This window comes from Leptonychotes weddellii, chromosome 6, assembly GCF_054177405.1.
Source record: "Leptonychotes weddellii isolate Sample4059 chromosome 6, ASM5417740v2, whole genome shotgun sequence".
NCBI classification, from domain to species: Eukaryota; Metazoa; Chordata; class Mammalia; order Carnivora; family Phocidae; genus Leptonychotes; species Leptonychotes weddellii.
The window spans coordinates 100,914,361-100,939,496 of record NC_138374.1 but is presented as its reverse complement, the minus strand read 5'-3'; the positions used below and the strand labels follow the sequence as shown (position 1 = coordinate 100,939,496).

Here is a 25,136-nt window from a genome sequence, read left to right as displayed (position 1 = left end):
CGATGGACTCTGAAAAACAAACTGAGGGTTCTAGAGGGGAGGGGGGTGGGAGGATGGGTTGGCCTGGTGGTGGGTATTGAGGAGGGCACGTTCTGCATGGAGCACTGGGTGTTATGCACAAACAATGAATCATGGAACACTTCATCTAGAACTAATGATGTAATGTATGGGGATTAACATAAGAATAAAAAAAAAAACAGGGTAACGAGTCTATGGTTAAATAAATATAGCAACTGTTGTGTTAATCCAAAAAAGAAAAATTTTCCCTAAATATTTCACATTTTTTGATGCTACTGCTAATGATCTTTTCAAACAACCAGATGTCTTTATCAATTTTTTTCTATTTTATTCATTTTCTATGCTATTGGTTTCTGTTTTTGTTTTTATTATTTAATTTGTGTTCTTAACTTGCATTTAATTTGTTCTTTTTTCTAGCTTAAGGTGGGAGCTTAGATCATTTATTTTAGAACTTTCTTCTCCAATATAAGTGTTAAAAGTTATGAATTTTCTAGTAAGTTCTGCTTTAATTGCATGCCACATATTTTGATATCTGTATTTTCATTGTCATTTAAGATATTTAAAATTTTTCCTTATGATTTTTTATTTGACACATGGATTATTTGGAATAATTTTGTTTAATTTCAATACACTTTGAGATTCACCAGATAAATTTTCTGTTGTTGATTTCTTCATTCTGTTGTGGTCAGAGAAAATTGTAAGTTCTCTGAGTACATGCTGCTGAGTGGAGTATTCTATAAATGTCAATTAAGTCAAGTTGATTCAAGTGTTGTTTGAGTATACTGTATTTTTATTGAATTTTTAGTCTACTTATTCTATCAATTACTGAAAGAGGCCTGTTGAAATCTCTAACTATAATTATGTATTTATTTTTCCTTTCACTTCAATCTATTTTGCTTTCTCTATTATAAAACTCTGTTGTTAGGGGCCAGTCATTTAGGATTATTATGTCTTGAGGAAGTGACCCTTTTGTCATTATGAAATGTGTCTCTTTATGCTTGGTTGTATTTCTTGTTGTGGTATTAACATAGGCATTCCAGTTTTCTTTTGATTAGTGTTTTTCCATCATATACCTTTTAAACATATTTTTAGTTTTAACTTATCTTTGACTTTATATTTAATGCTGGTTTCTTCTGTTAGGGTATGCTTTTTTATTCAGTCTGACAATTTCTTTGACTTTTAACTGGACTATTTAGATTATTTGTATTTAATGTAATTATTGATACAGCTGGATTTAAATCTAAATCTATTTGTTTTCTTATTCGATTTGTTTAAATCTGTTCTTTATTTATGTTTTCCTCTTTCTCCACCTTGTTTTTGGATTGAGTACTTTGTAGTATTCTGTTTTCTCTCCACTAGTGGCTCACTAGCTATACCTCTGGTTTATGTATTTGTATGTGTTTTGGGGAGGGTGCTTGCTCTAGATTTACAATATACATCTTTAAAATAGTCTACCTTTAAATAATATTGTGCCACTTCATATGTAATATAAGAACTTTAAAATAATATACTTCTGTTTCCTTTTCCTGTCCTCTGTGTTAGTATAGGCATACATTTTACTTCCACAAGTGTTATAAACTCCACAATACATTGTTTAGTTCTTTAAACAGTTATCTTTTAAAAAGTTAAAATATGAAAAAAAGGATTTTTACATTTATTCTTATACTTATTATTTTAACTTTCTTCCTTTCTTTGGATAGCTCCAAGTTTCCATCTGGTATTGTTTTCCTTCTTCCTAAGTGATAACGGATTTACATTTCTTTTTTTTTAAATTTTTATTTAAATTCAATTTAATTAACATACTGTATTATTAGTTTCAGAGGTAGAATTTAGTGATTCATCAGTTGCATATAACACCCAGTGCTTATTACTCCAAGTGCCCTCCTTAATGCCCATCACCCAGTTACACCATCCCCCCACCTACCTCCCCTCCAGCAACCTTCAGTTTGTTTCCTATGGTTAAGAGTCTCTTATGGTTTGTCTCCCTCTCTGGTTTCATCTTATTTTATTTTTCCTTCCCTTCCCCTATGTTCATCTGTTTTCTTTCTTAAATTCCACTTATGAGTGAAATCATATGGTATTTGTCTTTCTCTGACTGACTTCTTTCACTTAACATAATACCCCCTAGTGCCATTCATGTCACTGCAAATGGCAAGATTTCATTCTTTTTGATGACTGAGTAATATTACATCATACACACACACACACACATATATATACACTTACATACATATATATGGACATCTGGGCTCTTTCCATATTTTGGCTATTGTGGACATTGCTGCTATAAACATTGGGGTGCATGTGCCCCTTCGGATCACTACGTTTGTATCCTTTGGATAAATACCTAGTAGGGCAATTGCTGGATTGTAGGGTGATTCTATTTTTAACTCTTTGAGGAACCTCCATACTGCTTTTCAGAGTGGCTGTACCAGTTTCCATTCCTATCAACAGTGTAAAAGAGTTCCCCTTTCTCAGCATCCTCGCCAATGTTTGTTGTTTCCTGAGTTGTTCATTTTAGCCATTCTGACTAGTGTGAGGTGGTATCTTATTGTGGTTTTGATTTGTGTTTCCCCAGTGCTGAGTGATGTTGAGCATTTTTTCATGTGTCTGTTTGCCATTTGTAAGTCTTCTTTGGAGACATGTCCATTCATGTCTTCTGCCCATTTCTTGACTGGATTTTTTGTTTTTGGTGTTGAATATGATAAGTTCTTTATAGATTTTGGATACTAGCCCTTTATCTGATAAGACATTTGCAAATATCTTCTCCCATTTTGCATGTTGCCTTTTAGGTTTTTTTTTTTCCTTTTTGTTTTATTTACCATAAACATTAATAAGTGAATACAGCAAACACTGGAGATAGGCTTTTTAATAATTTTTGGATGTAAAGCTTAACACTTAAAATTATGCTTGCTCCCCCCCACCCACCCCAATTCAACATGCAGATACTTATTTTCATATATGCTGATCCTAGAGTAGACAATCTCTTTGTAGTTTCATAAGAGAGTATCCTTACCCTGTAACTTAAAATGATTTCACAAACTATATGTGATCATGGTATAGTATCATCATTCATACAGTTCCTCAAGGTGAATACATTCACACAACATTCACATTAAAATCTGTGTTTTTAACATCATTTTAATAAGCCAAACCACAAGAACCTAGGTTCTAGTTTTAAATGTGTTTATGAAGACTGCTGCTGAGCTCAAAGCATGCAGATATTCATGACCACCTAGATAAAGCTGGATATTGAAACGCTTTCAGTAGGTCCAATGATGCAATTTTTCATTCATCCCAAGTATCTCCATATTTGTTTACTTTGACTTCTTTTTTTGGCATTCTTTCCTGCATAGGCCTGACTGAGGGGTCAGTCTTATGTGTTAAAGTTACTTCATATGACTCTCTGTTCTTATTCCTTAATTCTTCATATGTAATATTTTTTCTCTTAGGACTTTCTTCAGGGTTGGGATCAGGTCCTAGGGCAATATGATCAGTAATACCAGTGGGAGTAGATTCATTCATAGAAGCACTGAATGGAATTGGCTCATAATGAGGAAGCATCTCTTTTTCTATGTTGTCTGCGGCTGGAGATGTCACAAAAGATGAACGACCACCCAAATTTGAGTCATATTTTGACTTCTGAGAATAGTGCCCAGATGGTGAAGATTGCCGTGACTGTAAAGCTGAGTGTAAAGCTTCTCCCAGATGGGAATTCTCAAGATTTCTGAACTTCTCTTGGCAAGTTTTCACATAAGAAACTTTCCAGCAAAGTATCCCATGATACAAGCAAATATAAGTTTAGGGATGGAACCATATTTAGGATGACTTGAAAGGATTCCTTTACTAATTAATCCTTGAGTAATCAACATACTTGTTGCAGCCAAAGGAACAGATCTGAACCAGAAGCTTTCATCATTGCACTCTGCGAAGACTCTTCTTTCTTCTTCAGTTGGAATGTAATCAGCCCCTATGTGGGGAATTGGTCTTGGAACTTCTGCATTCAGCTCTCGAAAATCAGCCCTCCCATTCATTTTTCCTCTGGATGGCAGCGGTGAGCCTGGGCGATTGGGGGCAGAAGGCCTTGAGGGGACCCAATAAGGGTCAAGAAGGAAGAAAAGCGCATGGAAACCTGCAGCCGGGGGGCACTGCAGTGGAGTTGGGGGTGGAGAGCAGACAGCCACCGCCTTTTAGTTTTATTGGCTGTTTCCTTTGCTGTACAGAAGTTTTTTGTCTTGATGAAGTCCTGATAGCTCAGCTTTTGTTTGCCTTGCCTTTGGAGATGTGTCTAGCGAGAACTTACTGTGGCTGAGGTCAAAGAGGTTGCTGCCTGTGTTATCCTCTAGGATTTTGATGGATTCCTGTGTCACATTTAGTTCTTTCATCCATTTTGAGTCTATGTTTGTGTGTGGTGTAAGGAAATGGTCCAGTTTCATTCTTCTGCATGTGGCTGTCCAATTTTCCCAGCACCATTTATTGAAGAGACTTTTTTCCACTAGATATTTTTTCCTGCTTTGTCAAGATTAGTTGACCATAGAGCTGAGGGTCCATTTCTGGGTTCTTTATTCTGTTCCATTAATCTATGTGTCTGTTTTTATGCCGGTACCATACTGTCTTGATGACTACAGCTTTATAATATAGCTTGAAGTCTGGAATTGTGATGCCTCCAGCTTTGGTTTTCTTTTTCAACATTACTTTGGCTATTTGGATTCTTCTGTGGTTCCATACAAATTTTGGGATTGTTTGTTCCAACTCTGTGAAAAATGTTGATGGTATTTTGATAGGGATTATATTGAATGTGTAGATTGCTTTGGGTAGGATAGACATTTTAACAATATTTGTTCTTCCAATCCATGAGCATGGAATGTTTTTCCATTTCTTTGTGTCATCTTCAATTTCTTTCATAAGTGTTCTATAGTTTTCAGAGTACAGATTTTTTACCTCTATGGTTAGGTTTATTCCTAGGTATCTTATGGTTTTTGGTGTATTTGTAAATGGGATCAGTTCCTTGATTTCTCTTTCTTCTGCTTCATTGTTAGTGTATGGAAATGCAACTAACTTCTGTGCATTGATTTTCTATCCTGTGATGGATTCCTGTATCAGTTCTAGCAATTTTTAGGTGTAGTCTTTTTGGTTTTCTACCTCAAGAAACAAGAAAAGTCTCAAATATACAACCTAACCTTACACCTGAAGGAGCTGGAAAAAGAACAGCAAATAAAGCCTTAATCCAGCAGGAGAAGTGAAGTAATAAAGATTAGAGCAGAAATGACAGAAATAAAAAAAAAAAAAACCCACAGTAGAACAGATCAATGAAATCAGGAGCTGGTTCTTTGAAAGAATTAATAAGATTGATAAACCCCTAGCCAGACTTATTAAAAAGAAAAGAGAAAGGACCCAAATAAATCAAGTCATGAATGAAAGAGGAGAGATCACAACCAACACCCAGAAATACAAACAATTATAAGAGAATATTATGAGCAATTATATGCCAACAAATTAGGCAATCTGGAAGAAATGGATACATTTCTAGAAACATATAAACTTCCCAAACTGAAACAGGAAGAAATAGAAAACCTGAACAAACCCATAACCAGCAAAGAAATTCAATCAGTAATCGAAAATCTCCCAACAAACAAGATTCCAGGGCGGGATGGCTTCCCAGCAGAATTCTACCAAACATTTAAAGAAGAATTAATACCTATTCTTCTGAAACTGTTTCAGAAAAGTAGAAATAGAAGGAAAACCTCTAAACTCATTCTGTGAGGCCAGCTTTACCTTGAAAACCAGAAACACCCCACTAAAAACAAGAATTGCAGGCCAATATCCCTGATGAACATGAATGTAAAAATTCTCAATAAAATACTAGCAAATTGAATCCAACAGTACATTAAAAGAAGCATACACCACGATTAAGTGGTATTTATTCCTGACCTGCAAGCATAGTTCAACATCCATAAATCAATCAGTGTGATACACCACATTAATAAAAGAAAGGACAAGAATCATATGATCCTCTCAATAGATGCAGAAAAAATAATATTTGACAAAATACAACATACTTTCTTGATAGAAACTCTCCACTGTATAGGGATAGAGGGAACATACCCCAGTATCATAACAGCCATATACAAAAGACACACACGAATTTCATCCTCAACAGGGAAAAACTGAGAGCTTTTCCCCAAGGTCAGGACCACAACAGGGATGTCCACTCTCACCACTGTTGTTCAACATAGTGTTGGAAGTCCTAGCCTCAGCAATCAGACAACAAAAAGAAATAAAAGGCATCCAAATCAGCAAAGTGGATTTACATTTCTTGGATTATGGATCTTCTGGCAACAAATTACCTCAGGCTTTGTCTGAAAAAAATATTTATTTTGACTTCATTATTTAATTTTTATATCTTCACTGGATTTAAAAGTCTAGGTTAACAGTTTTTCTCCCTTTTCACACTTTAAAGATGTCATTTTATTGTCCTCTGTCTTGCATTGTTTTTTTTTATTTATTTTAAAATTTATTTTATTATTTTTTAAAGATTTTATTTATTTATTTGACAGAGAGAGACACAGTGAGAGAGGGAACACAAGCAGGGGGAGTGGGAGAGAGAGAAGCAGGCTTCCTGCTGAGCAGGGAGCCCCATATGGGGCTGGATCCCAGGCCTCTGGAATCATGACCTGAGCCTAAGGCAGACGCTTAACAACTGAGCCACCCACGTGCCCTGCATTGTTTTTTATTTAAGATTTTATTTGTTTATTTGACAGAGAGAGCGAGAGAGCACTAGCAGTGGGAGCAGGAGAAGGCGAGAGAGAAGCAGGCTCCCTGCTCAAGGAGCCTGATGCGGGGGTCGATCCCAGGACCCTGGGATCATGATCTGAGCCGAAGGTAGGTGCTTAACATCTGAGCCATCCAGGCGCCCCTGTCTTGCATTGTTTTTGATAAGAAGTCTCAATAATCTTATTTTCATTCCTCTGTGTGGTATGCCTCCCCCTCCCCCTGGCTTTCTAAAAAGATATTCTCCTTGTCCTGGTTTTGAGAAATTTTATTATGAGGTGCACTCGTGATGTTTTCTGTGTGTTTAGACTTCTTAAACTATATGCTTAGACTCTTTGTTCAGTGTCTTTGATCTGTAAATTTATAATTTTTATAAAATTTGGGAAAATTTCAGCCATAAAGTCTTCAAATTTGTTTTTGTTCTCTTCTCCTCCTTTCTGGGGCTCCAGATTCATGCTAAAGAGCTCAATATTGTTCTACTAATTATTAAGACACTAGTATTTTATTTTTGTCTTTTCTCTTCCTCTTACCCTCTGTACTTAATTAGGATAGTTTCTACTGTTATGGCTTCAAGTTTATTGATCTTTTCTTCTGCAGTGTTTAATTTGCTCTTAGTCCCATTCAATGAACTTTTCATTTCAAATTTAATTTTAACCTCTAGATGATCTATGTTGCTTTTGTTTATGTTTTCCATTTCTCTCTTCACATGGTCATGTTTTCTTTTAAATACTTATACATAGTTGTGACACTTATAATTGTTGTTTTATGTCTTTGTCTGAAAATTCCCCATCAAATCTATCATTTCTAGATCTGTGTCTAGATCTATCACTGACTGACTTTCCTTGTGGTTTTGAGTCACATTTTATATATCTAATAATTATCTTTATTGGAAAGTGAACATTGTGAGTTTTCTTTGTTGAGTGCTTGATTTTGTTGCATTCCTTTAAAACATGATTAGTTTTATTTTGGCAGGCAGGTAAGTTACTTAAAGATCAGACTGACACTCTTGAGGTTTGTTTTAAAGCTTTTTTCAGGGCAGGTTCGGAGGATACTTTAGGGCTCCAGTATATTAGGGCTTCTTTGCTACATTACTAAGCTATGACTCTTCTGATGAGTCCTCTGAATGCTTTGTGAGTTCGGTGAGGTCTACCTATTCTGGTTGATAAAAATTCAAATGATTTTTCAGATCTGTTTGGGCTCTGGGAATTTCTTGGCTTACCACATTCTACTAATCTTTCCTAGCATCTTGGAGCTTCACCCTATGCATGTACAGACATTTATTCAGGCAAAGGATTGAGGGGACCCCCATGCAGATTTCTGGAGCTCTTTCTTCATATAGCTCCCTTATTTTCAATATTCTGCCCTGCAAGTTCTACCTGCTTTGGGCTTCTCAAACCTCAAATTTTGCAAGGCTTTTTTCAGACTACTCCTCCTTGTGCTACAGTTTGGAGGTTACATCGAGGTAGACAGGGCAAACATATAAATACTTCATTTATTTCCCTTTTCTAAGGGAACATAATCTTGCTTTGCTTGTAGTCCAATGTCTGAAAATATTTACTTAATTTATTTTGTCTATGTTTTCATTTGTTTAAGTCAGGAGAGCAATTTCCATAGCAGTTACTTGTTCATAAGTGTAAGAAGAAGTCTACAGCAGTATTTATCAATGTGTTTGAGTTTGTGTGATCAGATATATGTATGCACTGTGTGTGCCTTCATATGGTAATATGGGTCATACACATTGCCTTACTTGGCTGGGGCTGCCATAACAAAATACCATAGACTGGTGCTTAAACAATAAAAATGTATTTTCTCACAGATCTAGAGGCTGAAAATTCAGTATCAGGGTGCTACCTTGGTTGGGTTCTGTTGAGGGTTCTTGTCTTAGCTTGAAGATGGCTGCCTTTTCACTATGTCCTCACCTGCAAGGGGTAGGGGAAGAGTATGTGTGCTAGCTCTCTTGTATCTTTTCTCTTAAGGACACTAATCTCATCAAGAGGGTCCTGCCCTCATGATCTCATCTAAATCCAATTACTTCCCGAAGGTCCCATTTCCAAATATCATCACATTGGGGGTTAGAGTTTCAACATGTGAATTTGGTGATGGTGGTGGGGGGGAACAATTCAGTCCTTGGCATGCATTCTTCAGAAATATCTCTCATTACTCACAGTAATTGTTTTTTAACTTATGTGATAGCCACTCTTCTAAGATGTATTTTAGAATCAAAATGACAAAACTCCCGCCTTCTACTCCATTAGTGCTACCCAGTTTGAAAATTACTTCAGGCAATAGGGAGCTCTTACATACAGATTTTTGAGCGGGGAGTTGACCTGATGAAATGGTGATTGAGGTATTTGAGGTAGGTAGGACTAAATGTAGGAGGGTGACAGGTACAGCAGGTTATTTAATGCTCAGTATAGTAACCAGCTGATGAGTTCTCTCAGGGTTCAAGGTCAGCAAAATTTGTCACTAGTCATTTGCTTAGCTGGTTGTATCCAAGCTTATCATTATCCTCAGCAACCAAAGCCTCCAACAGCTCCAGCACTGAGGAAATCTTCAAAGACTCACGTGCTGAAGTGCATTATCCATTCATTTATTCATCCAGTATATATTTTATTTAACTGTTGTGTCTGGCATTTTTAAGCAATCTAAAACAAAGACTATTGCACTTGTCCTCAAGGGGCTTATGAACCTTTGGGGAAGCAAGACAAATATATTAGTTAAAATATAACATAATAATAGTTCATTATTTTGGCAATATCTTTACTGCTTTTTTTTTAAAGATTTTATTTATTTATTAGACAGTGAGGGAGAGAGAAACAGCATGAGAAGGGAGAGGGTCAGAGGGAGAAGCAGGCTCCCCGCTGAGCCAGGAGCCCGATGTGGGACTCGATCCCAGGACTCCGGGATCATGACCTGAGCCGAAGGCAGTTGCTTAACCAACTGAGCCACACAGGCGCCCTCTTTACTGCTTTTAAAATGAATTCTCATACCTTCTATGGTCAAAAAGATAACCAACATACTGTCTCACAGATTGTCCATATGCTGTAGGGAAAGAAAAATGATAGTCAGTGTGGGATGGTATGAGCCAGAGAAGACTTTTCAGAAGAGGCTTGGGGTGTTTTCTTGAAAGATATGCTGAAAACAAGAGGTGGAAGATCCTTTGGGCTACAGAAATCTCCTGGCAAATATCATAGGTGTTCAGGCTGACCCAGGCAGGGTAGAACTTGGACTTGGGGAGATATGGCTGGATAAAACGAGGACGCCAGATAGTGGAAACCTTTAAGAGTAGGCTGAGGCATGTGGACTTGATACAATAATTGAATAGAGAACTGTGGGAGGTTCTTCTGTAATAAAGTAATGGAAATTTTTGCCCTATGTTTTCTGTTCCCTTCTTTTTCCTCCACTTTCATGTGAGCTTATTTTTAAATTCCCTTTTGACACTAATAAGCTTTTAAAATAAGATTTATGCTCGCATTTTATTTTTTAAACAAACCAAAAACAGTTCTTTACCACAAAAATCTATAATAAAATTTTAGGACCATACCCATTGAATTGATATGTTAAATTAGTAACTGACCACCTTTTCTCTTGCAGACATAATGCAAGACACTGAGAGGGATACAAAGCTTCAGCATTTTTCATTCATTCATTCAGTCAATCAATATCTTACAGCGCTTAGAAGCATTATCTATGTCTTCAGTGTCTTACAGTCTAGTGATCAGAAGGGACTGAAGTAAATGGCTGGTTGAATTCAGGTCACCTTTCTTCTCCTTCAGCTGTCCAAGGGGTTCACTCACTCATCCCACAGGGCCTCTCTCCAGGGCTTTTATTTTATTTATTTTTTATTTTATTTTATTTAAGTAGGCTCCATGCCCAGTGTGGAACCCAATGCAGGGCTTCAACTCACAACCCTGAGTTCAAGATCTAAGCTGAGATCAAGAGTTGGATACCTAACCAACTGAGCCACACAGGTGCCCCTCTCCAGGGCTTTCTGATTGGTTTATGGACATGGGAAGGGAGGGCTCACAATGGAAATCAGGAAGAGTGCTGGGGTCTTCTGGGGCTGCTGGAGCCTTTATTCTCGTATCTCAGAACTCCATGTTGACATATCCCGTGGAGATTTCTTGGTCATGCAAGGTGTTTCTGTTTCTGGATTGTTGAAATAGTCATCTGAATCTAAAATTGAGGCTCAAGTAGAAAGGATGGAAAGACCATGAAAGATGTCACTTACATAGTTTTGGGGATAATGTATGGCTGTGTGAGGGAGGCATATTAAATGAAAATCAATTATTTCATCAGCAGGTGGGAAGTAGTTGCAGCTAAAGGATTTTAGTCTGTAGTAAACACATGCCATGCCATGTGACCACAACTTGGAGTTAAATAAAGTTTTAGATTGTATTCATAAAAGAATAATATGGAAGATATTTAAAACAAACAGTTTCTGTTTTACTTTACATTGACCAGTTTATGTCTAGAGTGTTTTATTCATTTTTAGGTGTCAGGTTTTAAGAGAAATAGAGCAAATTGATCTATTGAAACATTAAGGAATCAAATGTGAAAATGAAAGGGTTTGAAACCAAATGATATCTGGAATGGTTGAAAGAAGTCTATATGTTGCTCTTGCAGAAGAAAGGACTAAAAGGCAATTGAGAACTTTCAAATAACCAACAGGCCATCTTGTGAAACAGGAATTAAGCTGGATCTGTGTAGATACAACAGATGCAATTAGGAGCAAATCAAGGGAAGTATCAGGGAAACCCAAGTAAGGCAGAACTTCTCCACAATCAAAACTGTTCCCAGATGGACTAGTTTGTCCATTGGGGTAGTAAGTGCCCCATCACTGGGTAGATTTGATGTACGTCTGGGGAAAATGTTGTGGAAGCCTCCAGTATTGTTTGATTCAATGATTTTGTACCATATGATGAATCCTGTCATACCTCAGTGCCCTCTGAGAGATGATAAGTAGAGCTCATAGGAACCCAGAGGAACTTGGATGAGTGGATAAAGAATACAACTGCCAGAGGCCCCAATTCTGAGTCATATTTGAGCTACCCTTAGAGGCAGGGTGGAGAGAGGAAAAGAAAAAATTCCAAGAGGAAAAACACCTTCTGTTGCTCTTGGCAAACATTTGAAACAGCACCACCAGCCTTATGCAGCCCTACAGGGAGGAGGTTGGCCATTGGTCCATTGGCCCCTCTATCTGTCTGTACTTCCCAAGGCAGGAGGCTGTTCTTGGACAACCCCTCCTCTACATCTGGGAGGTAATTAGGCCCCAGGGTGGTGGGTGAAGTGAGTATAGGTCTGTTGTCAGTGGGAAACAGAGCTTACACCAGCTCTGAAGCTGTGTCTGGTATTCCCTGGCAGCAGGATAGTCTCAGTTGTTCTTTCTTCCTTTGGCTTGTGGGGGTTTTCTTGATCTCTAGAATGTTTGAGTCTCATCACCAGCACATGTGAGTATTCTAGAGTTTGCTGCTGATGCCTTTCCTCACTTGCTCTCAATGCATCCCTCGTTTAGTGCCTTTGGTGGTTATCTTCTCACATGTACTTGTCTTCTATCTTCAATAAATTGTAAAAATCCTGAGGTGAGGATGGGCTTATACTCTTTTTAGTTAAGTTTTTAAAAATATTCTTTCTTTTTTTTAAAGTTTTTAATTCCAGTATAGTTAACATACAGTGTTATATTAGTTTCAGATGTACAATATAGTGATTCAACAATTCCATATATCACTCAATGCTCATCATGAAAAGTGCTCTCCTTAATCCCCATCCCCTATTTTACCCATCTCCTCTCTCCTCTGGTAACCATCAGTTTGTTCTCTATAGTTAAGAGTCTGTTTCTTGGTTTCTCTCTCTCTTTTTTCCCTTTGCTCATTTGTTTTGTTTCTTAAATTCCACATATGAGTAAAATCATATGGTATTTGTCTTTCTCTGACTGACTTATTTTGCTTGACATTATATTCTCTAGCTCCTTCTATCTTGTTGCAAATGATAAGCTTTAATTCTTTTTATGGCTGAGTAATAATCCATTGTATATATACGCCACATCTTCTTTATCCATTCATCTATTGATGGACACTTGGGTTGCTTCCATAATTTGGCTATTACAAATAATGCTGCAATAAACACAGGAGTACATACATCCCTTTGAATTAGTATTTTTGTATTTTGGGGTTAAATACCCACTATTGAAATTACTGGATCATAGGATAGTTCTATTTTTAACTTTTTGTGGAACATCCATACTGTTTTCCATGGTGGCTGCACCAGTTTGCACTCCCACCAACAGCATAAGAGGGTTCCCCTTTCTCTACATCCTCACCAACACTTGTTTCTTGTTTTTGATTTTAGGGATTGGCTTATACTTTTGTGTGTTCTCCATTGCACCTATCTCAGTCCTTTTGCATAATGAATGTGCTTATTCAAGTATCAAGGATACATGCCAATTTGTCAAAGTAGATCTTTTTGTCAAAGAGATGATGTTGATTAGGTTTTTTTTTTTATCATTTAACTGCACATTTATTTTCAAGTTCCATTTGTTGCTTATACTCTTATTTGTACTGCTTTCCTGCTTTCTACTTTTTGCTTAAACAAACCCTTTTTTTTATTACATTTTTTTAATTCTTATGTTAATCTCCATACATTACATCATTAGTTTTAGATGAAGTGTTCCATGATTCATTGTTTGTGCTTAACACCCAGTGCTCCATGCAGAATGTGTTGATTAGTTTTTATGTATGGAAGTTATGGACTCTTCATTATGAACATTAATCATTGAACACCAGATTTTTTTTAAAAACCCTTTAGGTATTCAGACTGGCTTATATCACTTGAAAATTCTTGCAGCTGGGGAAGGTGTTGAACCCCTGGCTGTCTCTTCTGGCCCAGCATTTGGAGATCATCTTTGAGGTCTGTCTGAGTCTGTTACAGTGAGTTTTAGGGATTGTGCTGCTGATGACATGAGTTTACTCAAAATCAATAATCAACAGCCCACTCCCCATGATTTGGGCTATTACTTTTCCTAGAAGAAAAAACAGAAAGTTTTTCAAGAAGCCTCATGTGCCTTTTAAGTCCCTCAGTGTCCAACAGGAAGAGAAGCCAGGAGGAGGGCCTCCAGAATCATTGCCAAGGGCAGTGTATGTGTGGGTTGCTGTGTGAGGGTGACGATGGTGACCTCACACACCACATCTCCTTGGCTCTTTTATTTTTCCCTTTGGGGAAAGCTTTGGGGTATGGGCAGGGCACCCTTTGAAGGAGAGTCTTCTCAAGCAAAAGCAAGCCATGTCAAAGCAGGCTTGTTTTTACTGCCTGGCTGCAAGTTCATCTGCGGGGAAACCAAGGAAACCACCTTTGAAAGGCTGCATGTGGACCAAATAATAGAATCTGAAACCATGTTGTTGTACTTCAAAAATAACAAAACTTGGCAGGTAATGGGAGCACACCATGATTTAATTGCTTTGGGTATTAATTAAGAAATGTGGAACAGGCTTTCAGGGAGGGATTTTCATGACTGTAGGAGTGTTTGAACACTGTCTTTGTGTGTGTGTGTGTGCATGTATCTATTCTATAAATCATCACAAAAACTGGAGAAGACAAAGAAGCATGGCAGACCGATTTTACTGCCAAAACAAAGATTGTTGTCTATAATAAGGTACCCAGTGTCCCTGAGGGTCTATGCTGGACAGCATTCTCATACATTCAGCCTTAGTTTTTCCTTTCTTCTTTCAGCATCTTCATTCCTGTTGTCCAGTTACCTTCCCTTCTGTCGCTCAAATTCTTTGTCCTTCTTTATGCTTAGCAACTGTGAAACACCAAACCACTGTCTGTCTCATGCTTTGAAACAATTACTAACAGAGCTAACCTGCCTGGCGAGGTGTTTGATTCTGTCTTCAGCTGGACCTTGTATTCACCTAATCAGAATGGTGGCTCTTCTCTGGGAAACTTGCAAACTTTACGGCAAAAGCTAAGATCTCCATGAAGAAGTGTCCTATTGCCCTCAGTTCTATCTCTATCAGGAGTGCTGAGCAGCCTTGCCCCATTTTTGTTCTGTTTTTCAGCTGAGAGGACGTTAAAAAAAAAAAAAGCCAATGTGGTCCTTAACTAGCTGTGACCTCTAGGAAGTCATTCTCAGCATCATGATTTCTCATCTTCAAAATGAAGGGATGGATTGGATTATCTCTAAAGGTTCATTTGGCTCTACCATCTGTGATTCCGCTCCAGCTTAGCATTCTCTGCCGGCACTCCATACCACAGGTCAGCATGGGTGAGCAACAGACAAGAAATGGTTGCATTCCAAGGGAGGGAGAGCTCAGCCCAAGTGAGTGAAATGACATTTGCAAAGTCCTGAGAAGCTGAGCTCTGCAGCACTGAAGAAATAATATGCTAATTCACTAAAATTTCCCAGTACAGTGCCCTAAGCATTTTAGAGGAAAGAAGCTATATAAATCTAATATGTAAGTGATTCTGTCATTCTAATTCATATGCTTTCTACAGGTTACAATGAGGTCTCCCTGGTGTTCAAACTGGGGTGTAGGTTTTTTCACACTCTTGGTTTTTGTGCTTTTCAAGGCCCATTTTGATTGGGCTGCAACAAGAAGGAGCAAGTGAGGGCTAGAGCTGGTCTAGAGATGTGGGGTATGGGGCCATGGGTAGGACAATAGCCTGGCATTGAACACAAGCTGCAGATGGGGCCTCCTTCCTTCACTGAGATACCAGAATTGTCTGAGGGGTGCAGTAGTCTTTAGCCTCTGTCTTAACAATCCAGAGGCCCAGGAAGCCAAAGGAACCTTCACAGAAGCCCAGGAAGGCCACAACTAAACACACGGGACTGTATGATGTGGGACATATGACTGGGGAAACAAAGAACACTAAGCATCTTAACTTGGAAAGAGGAAGCCTTGGGAATGGCATTGGAACATATTCTAATACTCAAAGGACCATCATGTGGAAGAAGAATTAGGCTTATTTTTGTGCTTTCATAGTACATTATTGATGGAAATTAGACAGATACTGATTCAATGTCAATAAAAATATTCTAATGCTGTGTGAAAAATTGAATAATAATATTTGGCATCTTTATAGTGTTGTACATTTGCAAAAGTGCTTTTCCTACCTAATTTAATAGCACTGTGAGGTAGGTAGAGTTATTATTGTCACTATTATTGGGATTCCTAATTTCACAGCACTATGGGTAGGTAGAGCTAAGGTTATTATTGTTAGTATTATCATTATTACCACCAACACCATTATTTTAAGTCAGATATGAAAATAGAGATTATATTAAATGACTTAAAGTCGTGAACTTATTAAGTGGGTAAGTTTAACTCTATGTCCTAAACTTTTCATTAAATTTACAAATATACACACTCCTCAAACTACAGGATAAGTGAGGAAATAAGATACCTGCTTTCAAATCTTTTATAATGGTCGGTCAGACCACCCCATGCTCCTCTTTAAACCCTTCCCGACTTTCTCTTCTGGTATATTAACTTCTGATTGCCAACTCCAAGGACTCTCTGTTATTCTCATGGGCCTGGAATGGTATTTTTCTAACCTTGACTGGGGTCATTTGGGAAGGATCAGCAGGTGGGACTGGGAACCTGGGGCACTAAGTGGCTAATTCAGGGTCTAATCCGTGGGGCCTCACAGAGCAGCTGAGTGCATCCCAAGGTGCACAGCTGGTTTTTCATAGTGCTGCTATTATAGGATTATTGGAAATGGCAATTGGGCATCAAGTAGTGGGGCCTCTTTTCTCAGGCTCTAAGGAAAACTTAACAGCAATAGTCCATGCCCTTGGCAATCTTTGGCCTCAGGAGAGAGGAAATGAATGGACAATGGAGGATGATACTGAACTCATTTAATAAGAAGAAAAAAAAAATCCTGTTTTTTTTTTTAGATCTCCAGTGAATAATTCCCTATTTTTGCCCCAGTTCCTAGCCAATTTCTGGAGTTTTTCATTTTGCCAAACCCAAATATCTCTTGCTGACATTTAGCAAGTTGAAAACACTTACTGAGCACTTCCTCCATGGAGAGTGGATAGGGAGAGGTAGAAGAACACATGCACATGCTCCCTGACTCAGTTTCCCCAAAATCAAAGAATTATAATAGTTACAATAGTTGGCATTATGATGGAAGTGTCAAAAGGGCATGAAAAGATCTATAAAAACTGGAACACACTAATGTGGTTCATTTGCTACACAGCAATATATTTTTTTAAAAAATCATGTATATTTTTTTTATGTCAAGAGCATGTGGGAGGTTGGACAGGAGTAGGGTTTGAGCAACAGGCCAAGGACTGCCTTCCATCTCTTGGGTTTTTTTTTTTTTTTCCTTTTCAACTCTGTCCCTGCCGCAAGCTGGAGTATTCTAGCTCATTCCTTCCTCGCTTCTTACACCTTCTCACAGCTGTTATGTTCTGAGAGCCTGTCAGTCCAAAACCTTTTCAATTTCTCTCAGCTGGCTAAGGGGCCTGCAAGCCAGCAGGTCACCTTGCAGCCCTGCTAAACAGCACAGAGGCATGAGATGGTTTTGCAGAGAAGCTCTGTTTGGACACCTGATCCAGATGCCAACAGTGGCAGGTCAGCTGTCTGTGGTGAGCACTGGTGATGTGAAAGGGGTGACTGGGGCCGGACTGTAGTGAGGGAAGGCACCCATGCCAGAGATGAACCCTCAGCCACATTCTTAAGGTAGTGAGTGTCTGGCCTGGGGGCACAGGGGGATTGAGACAGAACCTTGGAGCAGGATGGAGCCAGACTTGAGCATGAGAAGGGAGGAGGCCAAAGGTGTTCTTGTGATGATTATAATAATTCAGATATTTAGAATTTGAGTCCCTGTTCCCATCCCCATACTTCTTTTCTCTTTCCTTCTCCCTCACATTCAGATTATGACAGCTTTTTATCACACTGCTCTTAGGTGGCAGATGGATGGAGGTGGGACAAAGAAGTCCATTGGATTTCTGATTGAGTCTTCTGAACTTGCCTAGCATAAACAATAATCTTAAAAGCTGAGGCTTTACATATTTTTTTTAAATCTAAAATGCTGGCTTTAAATATCAAGAGCCAAAGTCTAGAGAGCTGAAATTTTAGAAGGCAGGATGACACAATTTATGTCCTACCCAAAAGGAGATAAAAATGTGACCAGCTGGGGGAACGAGGAGAACCAAAGCAAAGTAGATATTGCTAGAACTTAGGAGTTTCTATGAAGAGGGTTAGCTTCCTTATCTCCAGGGCTGAATTATGGGAGGGGGTAGGATTGGACAACTGAAATTGTAACTGGATTGAAAAGAGCTCCAAGGCAGTAGACACTTGTGCCTCTCTCTCCCTGGACTGTGGTCCAAAGACCAGGTACACCTGCCCCCGACTTCGCCCTGGGCTGTAGAGTAGTGATGGCTGGGGAAAGTCTAGCTGGCAGATCTGAGGACAGCCTCATGGAATTCCACACAATCCTATGCTAGAGGTTCCATGACACCCACAATGGCAGCAAAAGTGACTAAGAATAAGCTGGTTGATTCTAAAGGAGCTCGGTACTGGATTCTACAAGGAAGGTGCAGGATGCATGTACTTCCTGGTAAGATGCTATAGCAGGATGGTGAATGGTGAGGACCAAAGAAAATGAGGTATGCCTCAGTGGAGTCAGCCAGCGCAGAGGACAGCTTAAAGATAGATGTCTTTCTCCAGAAGCCAGGGCAATGTCTGCCCTCCACCAAAATGGAAATTTAGAACATCCCCAGCAAGAAAGAAAAGAGAAGGGGGTGGGGGGTGGGAGAATGTACAGCTCAAAGTAACCCTAATTAAATCCTAAAGAGGCTGAGTAATCTTGAATTGGAAAAATTAAGATTTCTGTGACAGAGAAAGAAATAAGAAATGAGCTAAGTTCTATTATAGACAATACAAATATTGCACTGTTTTTATAGTCCATGATTGTGTATTTAACTTTCCATACAGGTTTGCCTAGATGGAGTGAAGACACCAAAATGAAGTGGAGTAGGAGACAAATGCAGAAGCCTCTAGAGAGGAAGCTCAGGCGTATAGAAGCTAATTATGATGATAACTTGCCTGGTTTCCAAGAGGAGGCTAGGAATGGGGGTAGGCATGCTAATGTTGCACAGAAAGGGCTACAAGGGGACCCCGGTTAGTTTCCCAACACGTTGATCTGTTCAGTAGGCATCTCTCATGATGCCCTCAAAGAGCTCTTCCCCGGGAATCCTTATGAACCCAAGGATGGCTTTGACCTCGCCCCCACCGTCCCAACAATGAGCATGTGCAGCCTATTGATCAGTGTTGTGAGAGTGGCCCCCGTACTTGAGACTTGGACTCAGTGTGGGGGATGTGCTTCTCCAGGCACTGCCCACGACCAGATGGGGCTGGACCTACACATCACATGTCTGCTCCTGCTGGGTCTGCGGATGATGATAGGGCAGTGAACAGAGAGATGCACTCTGTTCTGAATCAGAGTATGACAGCCAGATAAGCACATCTAAAATGAAACCACCGAACCCATTCCTCCTTCTGATCACTGAACAGCCACCTGAGAAATGTAATGGGAAAATTATTTGGAAGCTAGTTCTCTGGATCAAGACAGATTTGCATGAGGAGAATGGATTCAGGGCATCATCCCCTGGCTCTGTGTTTCTCTTCCTTCCAAGGGTCTCCCCCTATTTCCTTGGTCAGCAATACTTTTAGATTTTGCTTCTTCCCTTCCCTTTTCTTTCTGTTTGCCTTTCCTCCCCTGATGCTTGATCTTCACTTGGGGTTCCCTGAGTTTCAGTTTTGCATCCCGGGAAAAAATGGGATTCTCCTCCCAGAGGAGGAACTGGGTTTTTCTTCGTAATTTACAATATCTTTGTGAAGTTCAGAGAACATCCTCAGATCCTAGACTGTTTATATATAAATTCTGGGTTTCACTTTCTCTCAGCAGTTTTACTTGTGGAGCAGGTTTGTTAGAAGAGTGTGAGCTGCTGATAGAGAAGAGAGAGATGCAGAAAGATTTAGCGTATTGGAAGGATTGATTGATCCATGTACAGGCACCATGACGTCGGTGTTCTGAGGGAACAGTGTGAGGTACGGAGAAGTTTTGATGCGGCGAAGGGACTCTTACCCATTCTACCCCTCTGATAGCTGATAATAGGAACCACGAGACTCTCAGATAAACTAATTACAGTTACAATGCTAACAAGCATATGGCATATAACTCCCTGAACTACTTCTTCTTCTTTTTTTTTTTTTCCTAGAGCATGAGAGAGCATGCATGAGCAGTGGGGAGGGGCAGAGGGAGAGGGAGAAAGAGAATCTTAAGCTGATTCCACTCCCACCACTCCCAGCACAGAAGTGGAGGTAGGGCTTGATCTCATAACCCTGAGATCCTCTTTTTTTTTTTAAGATTTATTTATTTATTTTAGAGAGAGAGAGCGAGCACATGGGGGGAGGGACAGAGGGAGGGGGAGAGAGAGAATCTTAAGTGGACTCCCCGCTGAGCATGGAGCCCAACTCGGGGCTCAATCCCGTGACTCCAACATCATGACCTGAACGGAAATAAAGAGTCAGTCGCTCAACGGACTGCACCACCCAGGCGCCCCAGATATTGTCAAATTCTTCCCCATAGGGGTTATATTATTTTGCCTTCCCACCAGTTTTTCAACAGAAGATGACGTCAAACTTTAGATTTTTACCTATCTGATTGGTGAGAGATGGTATCTCAGTGTAGTTTTGCTTGGGTGTTATTATGAGTGAGGATGAAGATATTTTCATGTGCTTAGGAGCCATTTGTATTTTTTCCTATGAATTCTCAGTTTATATCTTTAACGCATATTACATTTTTAAAAGTGTTGCTGGCCTCTTTCTTCTCTGTTTTTAGAAGGTCTCTCACTATACTAAGGATATTAACCCTTTTTTTTTTAAGATTTTATTTATTTATTTGACAGAGAAAGAGATAGTGAGAGCAGGAACACAAGCAGGGGGAGTGGGAGAGGGAGACGCAGGCTTCCCGCCGAGCAGGGAGCCGGATGCGGGGCTCGATCCCAGGACGCTGGGATCATGACCTGAGCCGAAGACAGACGCTTAACGACTGAGCCACCCAGGCACCCCGATATTAACCCTTTTTTTTAACCCTTTTTAAATGAATAAATTACTAATAGTTTTTCCTGTTTTTCATTTGTCTTTGTTCTTAGGTTTGTTTTTTGTTTGTTTTTTTTATGTGACAGCTTAAAAAATTTTTTTATGTAATAAAATTGATCAATATTTTTATTACTTTGGGGTTTTAAGTCACAGTTAAAAAGATTTTCCCTACTTTAAGAGTGTAGAGAAATTCACCTATTTTTTTTTCAAATACTTGTATGATTTAATTTTAGATGTTTAAATCTCTGAAATTTATTGAAATTTATTCTGGAATGCAGTATGAGCAATAGATCTGATCTCATATTTTCCTATGTTGTTACACAGTCCCTTATACTATGTTTTCTCCACTGATGTGAGATGCTGTGATTACCATATACTAAATGCCCGTGTCATATATGAAATGTTCATATCTGGGTCATTTTCCAGATTTTATTTTCTGTTCATGTAACACCACCAAATATATATATTTTTAAATTTGTGATACATACTTATTTATTTTTTCTAATTAACATGCAGTGTTATATTACTTCCAGATGTGCAGTATAATGATTCAACAATTCTATACATTGTTCGATGCTCAAAATATTTTATTATAGAAGTTTATAATAGGGTTGAATTCTGACCAGACTATTCCCCTTACCCCCTTTGCTTAGTCATTGCTCTTCATTTTAAGATTTTTTCCTAGTGATTCTTGCTTGTTTGTTTTTCTAAATGAACCTCATAATCAACTTGTCTAACTCAAAAGAGAATTATCTGATGACATTTTTTAAAATTGAGATTGCATTACACTTACAAAATATCTTATAAAAAGCTGACATCTTTGGGATGCTGAGTCTTCCTATCTCCACACATAGTATCTCATTTCATTTGTTCAAGCCTACTTTTGTTTCTTTCTGAATGTTTTATAGTTTTCCTCATATGGATTTTGGGCATTTCTTGTAGATGTATGCGTAGGCATTTTATTTTTTTTTTTGCTACAGTGAAAGGGGTTTTCTCTTCCATTAGCCTTCTAACTAGGTCTTTTGGTTTATGATAATTTTACTCTCTGCTACTTTACCAAGTTTTCTTATTATTTGTATTAGTTTTCTCAGGGATTCTCAATTTCTGAGATCATATCATATGTAAATAGAGAGTTTTACCTCTTTTGTTCCAATTCTTTTTTTTTTTTTTAAAGATTTTATTTATTTATTTTGAGAGAGAGAGAATGAGAGACAGAGAGTATGAGAGGGAGGAGGGTCAGAGGGAGAAGCAGACTCCCTGCTGAGCAGGGAGCCCGATGCGGGACTCGATCCCGGGACTCCAGGATCATGACCTGAGCCGAAGGCAGTCGCTTAACCAACTGAGTCACCCAGGCGCCCTCTTTTGTTCCAATTCTTATTCCTCTAGACGCTTTCTCTTGTCTAATTACATTAGTTCCAAGACAGTGTGAAATATAGGAAGAGATAGTGTTTGTCTTGTTTCTAAATTTAGCAGAGAAGCCTTTGGTGTTTCGTTATTTGTAAGATGCTAGATTTGGGATTTTTGTCTCTTGGTTTCTTTTTATGTCTATTGGGTCAACAGCGAAATTACCTAATAATTTCTTCTTTTCCCTCCCTTTCCTTCCACTGAATCTATTTTGAAGTAGCCTCCTTTAGTCCCAATTAATTCCCAGTGAGCTGAGAATATTTTCACATATTCTTTCCAGTCTCCCTTTGTTTTTTAATGCTTGTACTGCACAGGGATTGTCAAAACATACAACGCAAACATATTATCTTATGTATCTTACATACTCTCCTTTATAACTATAATTTAGTCTTAGATTTACCAATTAATATATACTTAATGTTTAAAAATTTTCATTTCTAGTTGTTTGTCTCTAGTGTATAAAAGTGGAATTAATTTTTGTAAATTGACCTTGTAACCTGCAGCCTTGCTATAATTTATTTATTAGTTTTAGGAAGTGTTTTGTAGTTTCCTGAGACTTTTTTCCACACAGAATCATGTCTACTTCATTGCAGAGATTTTGTACTTTTTAATTCATTACAAGTGTATTTCCTTTACCTGCCTGAGCATATTTATACTGTTGCTTTAAAGTCTTTGAGAGTTCTAACATCTGGATCATCTTAGGGTTGGCATATGTTGATTACCTTTTTCTTTGAGAATGGGTCACATTTTCCTGAGTCTTCCTTTGTTGAATAATTTGGGACTGTATCCTGGACATTGTGAATGTCATATTGCAGAAACTCTGCATTCTGTTATATTTCTCCAAGGAGTGCTGACATTTTGTTTTAGCAGACAATTAACTTGGTTTAGACTCAGATTGCCAGCTATCATGCCTATGCTGTGTGGTGGTTCAGATCTTACCTCAGCTCCATAAGCCATAATTACGACGTACTTTCAGTTTGTTCTACATTTGCATGGCTCAGGGATTAGCCAGAGCCTTGGGCTGGGTTTGTACATAGCATTTGAGATTCTCCTTTTCTTGCTCTCTCTTTTTTGAGGTTCCCCCTTACTTTCTGGCAGCCCTGGTTGTCCTGGCACCTCTGCATGGTTCCAGTGGTCAGAAAGATGGTGGGTCTGCTTCCAGAATTTAAGCCAGCCCACACCAGTACTGCAGTACTGATAGCAAGAAGTTTCCCAGTGTCCTACGGCCTGCAAGGCAAGGCCACAATAAGCAGAGAACTCATTTCATACTGGTTACGTGCTCCAGTTTTTACTCATCTCTAAATAGGCCTGCCTTTCTTCAGTCTTCAGAGTTCCCTGAATTTTTGTTGTGGTTTATAGCTGTTACTTGGCATGGAAAGTGTTTACTCCTCCATACCAGAAATAGTACTTCTTTTAGTACTTGAAAAGGTTCCCAAAGGGAATCTAGCCTGGGGCAGGCCCAGTGGGGGTAATTTTTGTCATAAGAGTCTCTCAACAGTGATTTCTCCACTCCATCTATGGCAAAGCCTGCCTTCTCTGAGTTGAGGCTGTTCACCATTTAACAAGTCTCCGAAGGAAGTATTTCCTGACCCTTATGCTCTGGGCCTCACAGTGGCCTTTGACAGCCATGGAGCTAGATGGAACGGGACAATATCAGGTGTCACACCTCCTGCCTCCAAGCTTGCAGGCCTGTGTGCAGCAAGCATCCCGGTTTGCAGAGCAGGTGTAGAATCAATACGAACCATATCTCTTTAAATCTCCCGTGTATGAGGATGCTCCTCAGTCTGACAGTGAGAGGCCCACCTTGCCTCCATCCAGGAATATTGTGTCTACAAAAGCACAGGGAAAGGGGAGCAGGGATGGGGCTCCATTTCTTGAATCTCGAGAAATGCAGTCACTGGATTGGCACATATTTTCTGCGTTTTGTATGACATTCATGCTGTATTATGGTCTCTTTCATGTCCCGCTTTTTTTTTTTTTTTCATAAATCCTTTTCTAATTGTCACCAATCTCATTCTTTTTCAAGTCTCTTAAAGAAAGGAATATCTGTGGACTAGATTGCCTTTGTGTTGTCTTCTCATAATTTCATCTGTATAAATCCTGTTTTTTCTTCTAGTCTGTAATAATTTTGAGGGCTGGGTCATATTTACTAAACAATGGATCCACCTAGCAGTGCCTAGCATAGGATATGTTGTCAATGTAGAGTTGAATTGAGCCTGAAACCAAGAACCAATTTTGACAGCTCAGAGCTCTGGGCTTGCAGGCAGAAAAAAAATGTCAGTAAATTTCACAGTAAGTGGCCTTAAAACCATGCTGAGAACGCAGCAGGAAGGACAGGGCAATTTTACCAGTTCAGGGGACTGAGTATGCAGTGCAGGATATTAGGAGTGAAGCTTTAAAATAAGTAAGTAAATAATGGACCTGTGTATCTGAAGGTTTCAACTTAAGGTGAGGAGCTTAAAGCCAAGATGAGAATTATCAAGGAAGTAAATGTGGCCATTTCGACAGTTTAGGGATTTCATGAGATTAAATCTTGGGCCATGATCCTGACACTTTAATTGAAATTAAAATTTAACATCAATAAAGTAAGTACACAGCACTGAAAAAGAGCAGCATTTTATTCTCATCCTGTACACTGTCAACTTGATTTTTTTAATCTGAAAGGCTTGGTGAGTCCAAGGAATTTTCTGAGCAGGCTGCCTCCAGATCAGCAACTATAGTTACATTGTTGTCATTCTTGTCTCAGTAGTTTTTGGACATTCTGCACCCATTAATTTGCCTCCTGACCCAAAAGGAGATACTCTTTAAATTGTTTTGCTAGGAGTGCTATTGGCT

At 38.9% G+C, this 25,136-nt stretch overlaps 1 pseudogene; it reads right to left on the bottom strand.

Moving 5' to 3' along the window:
• Positions 1-2,811: 2,811 nt before the first annotated feature.
• On the bottom strand, positions 2,812-4,079 carry LOC102747782 (OCIA domain-containing protein 1 pseudogene; annotated as a pseudogene).
• Between the last annotated feature and the right edge of the window lie 21,057 nt (positions 4,080-25,136).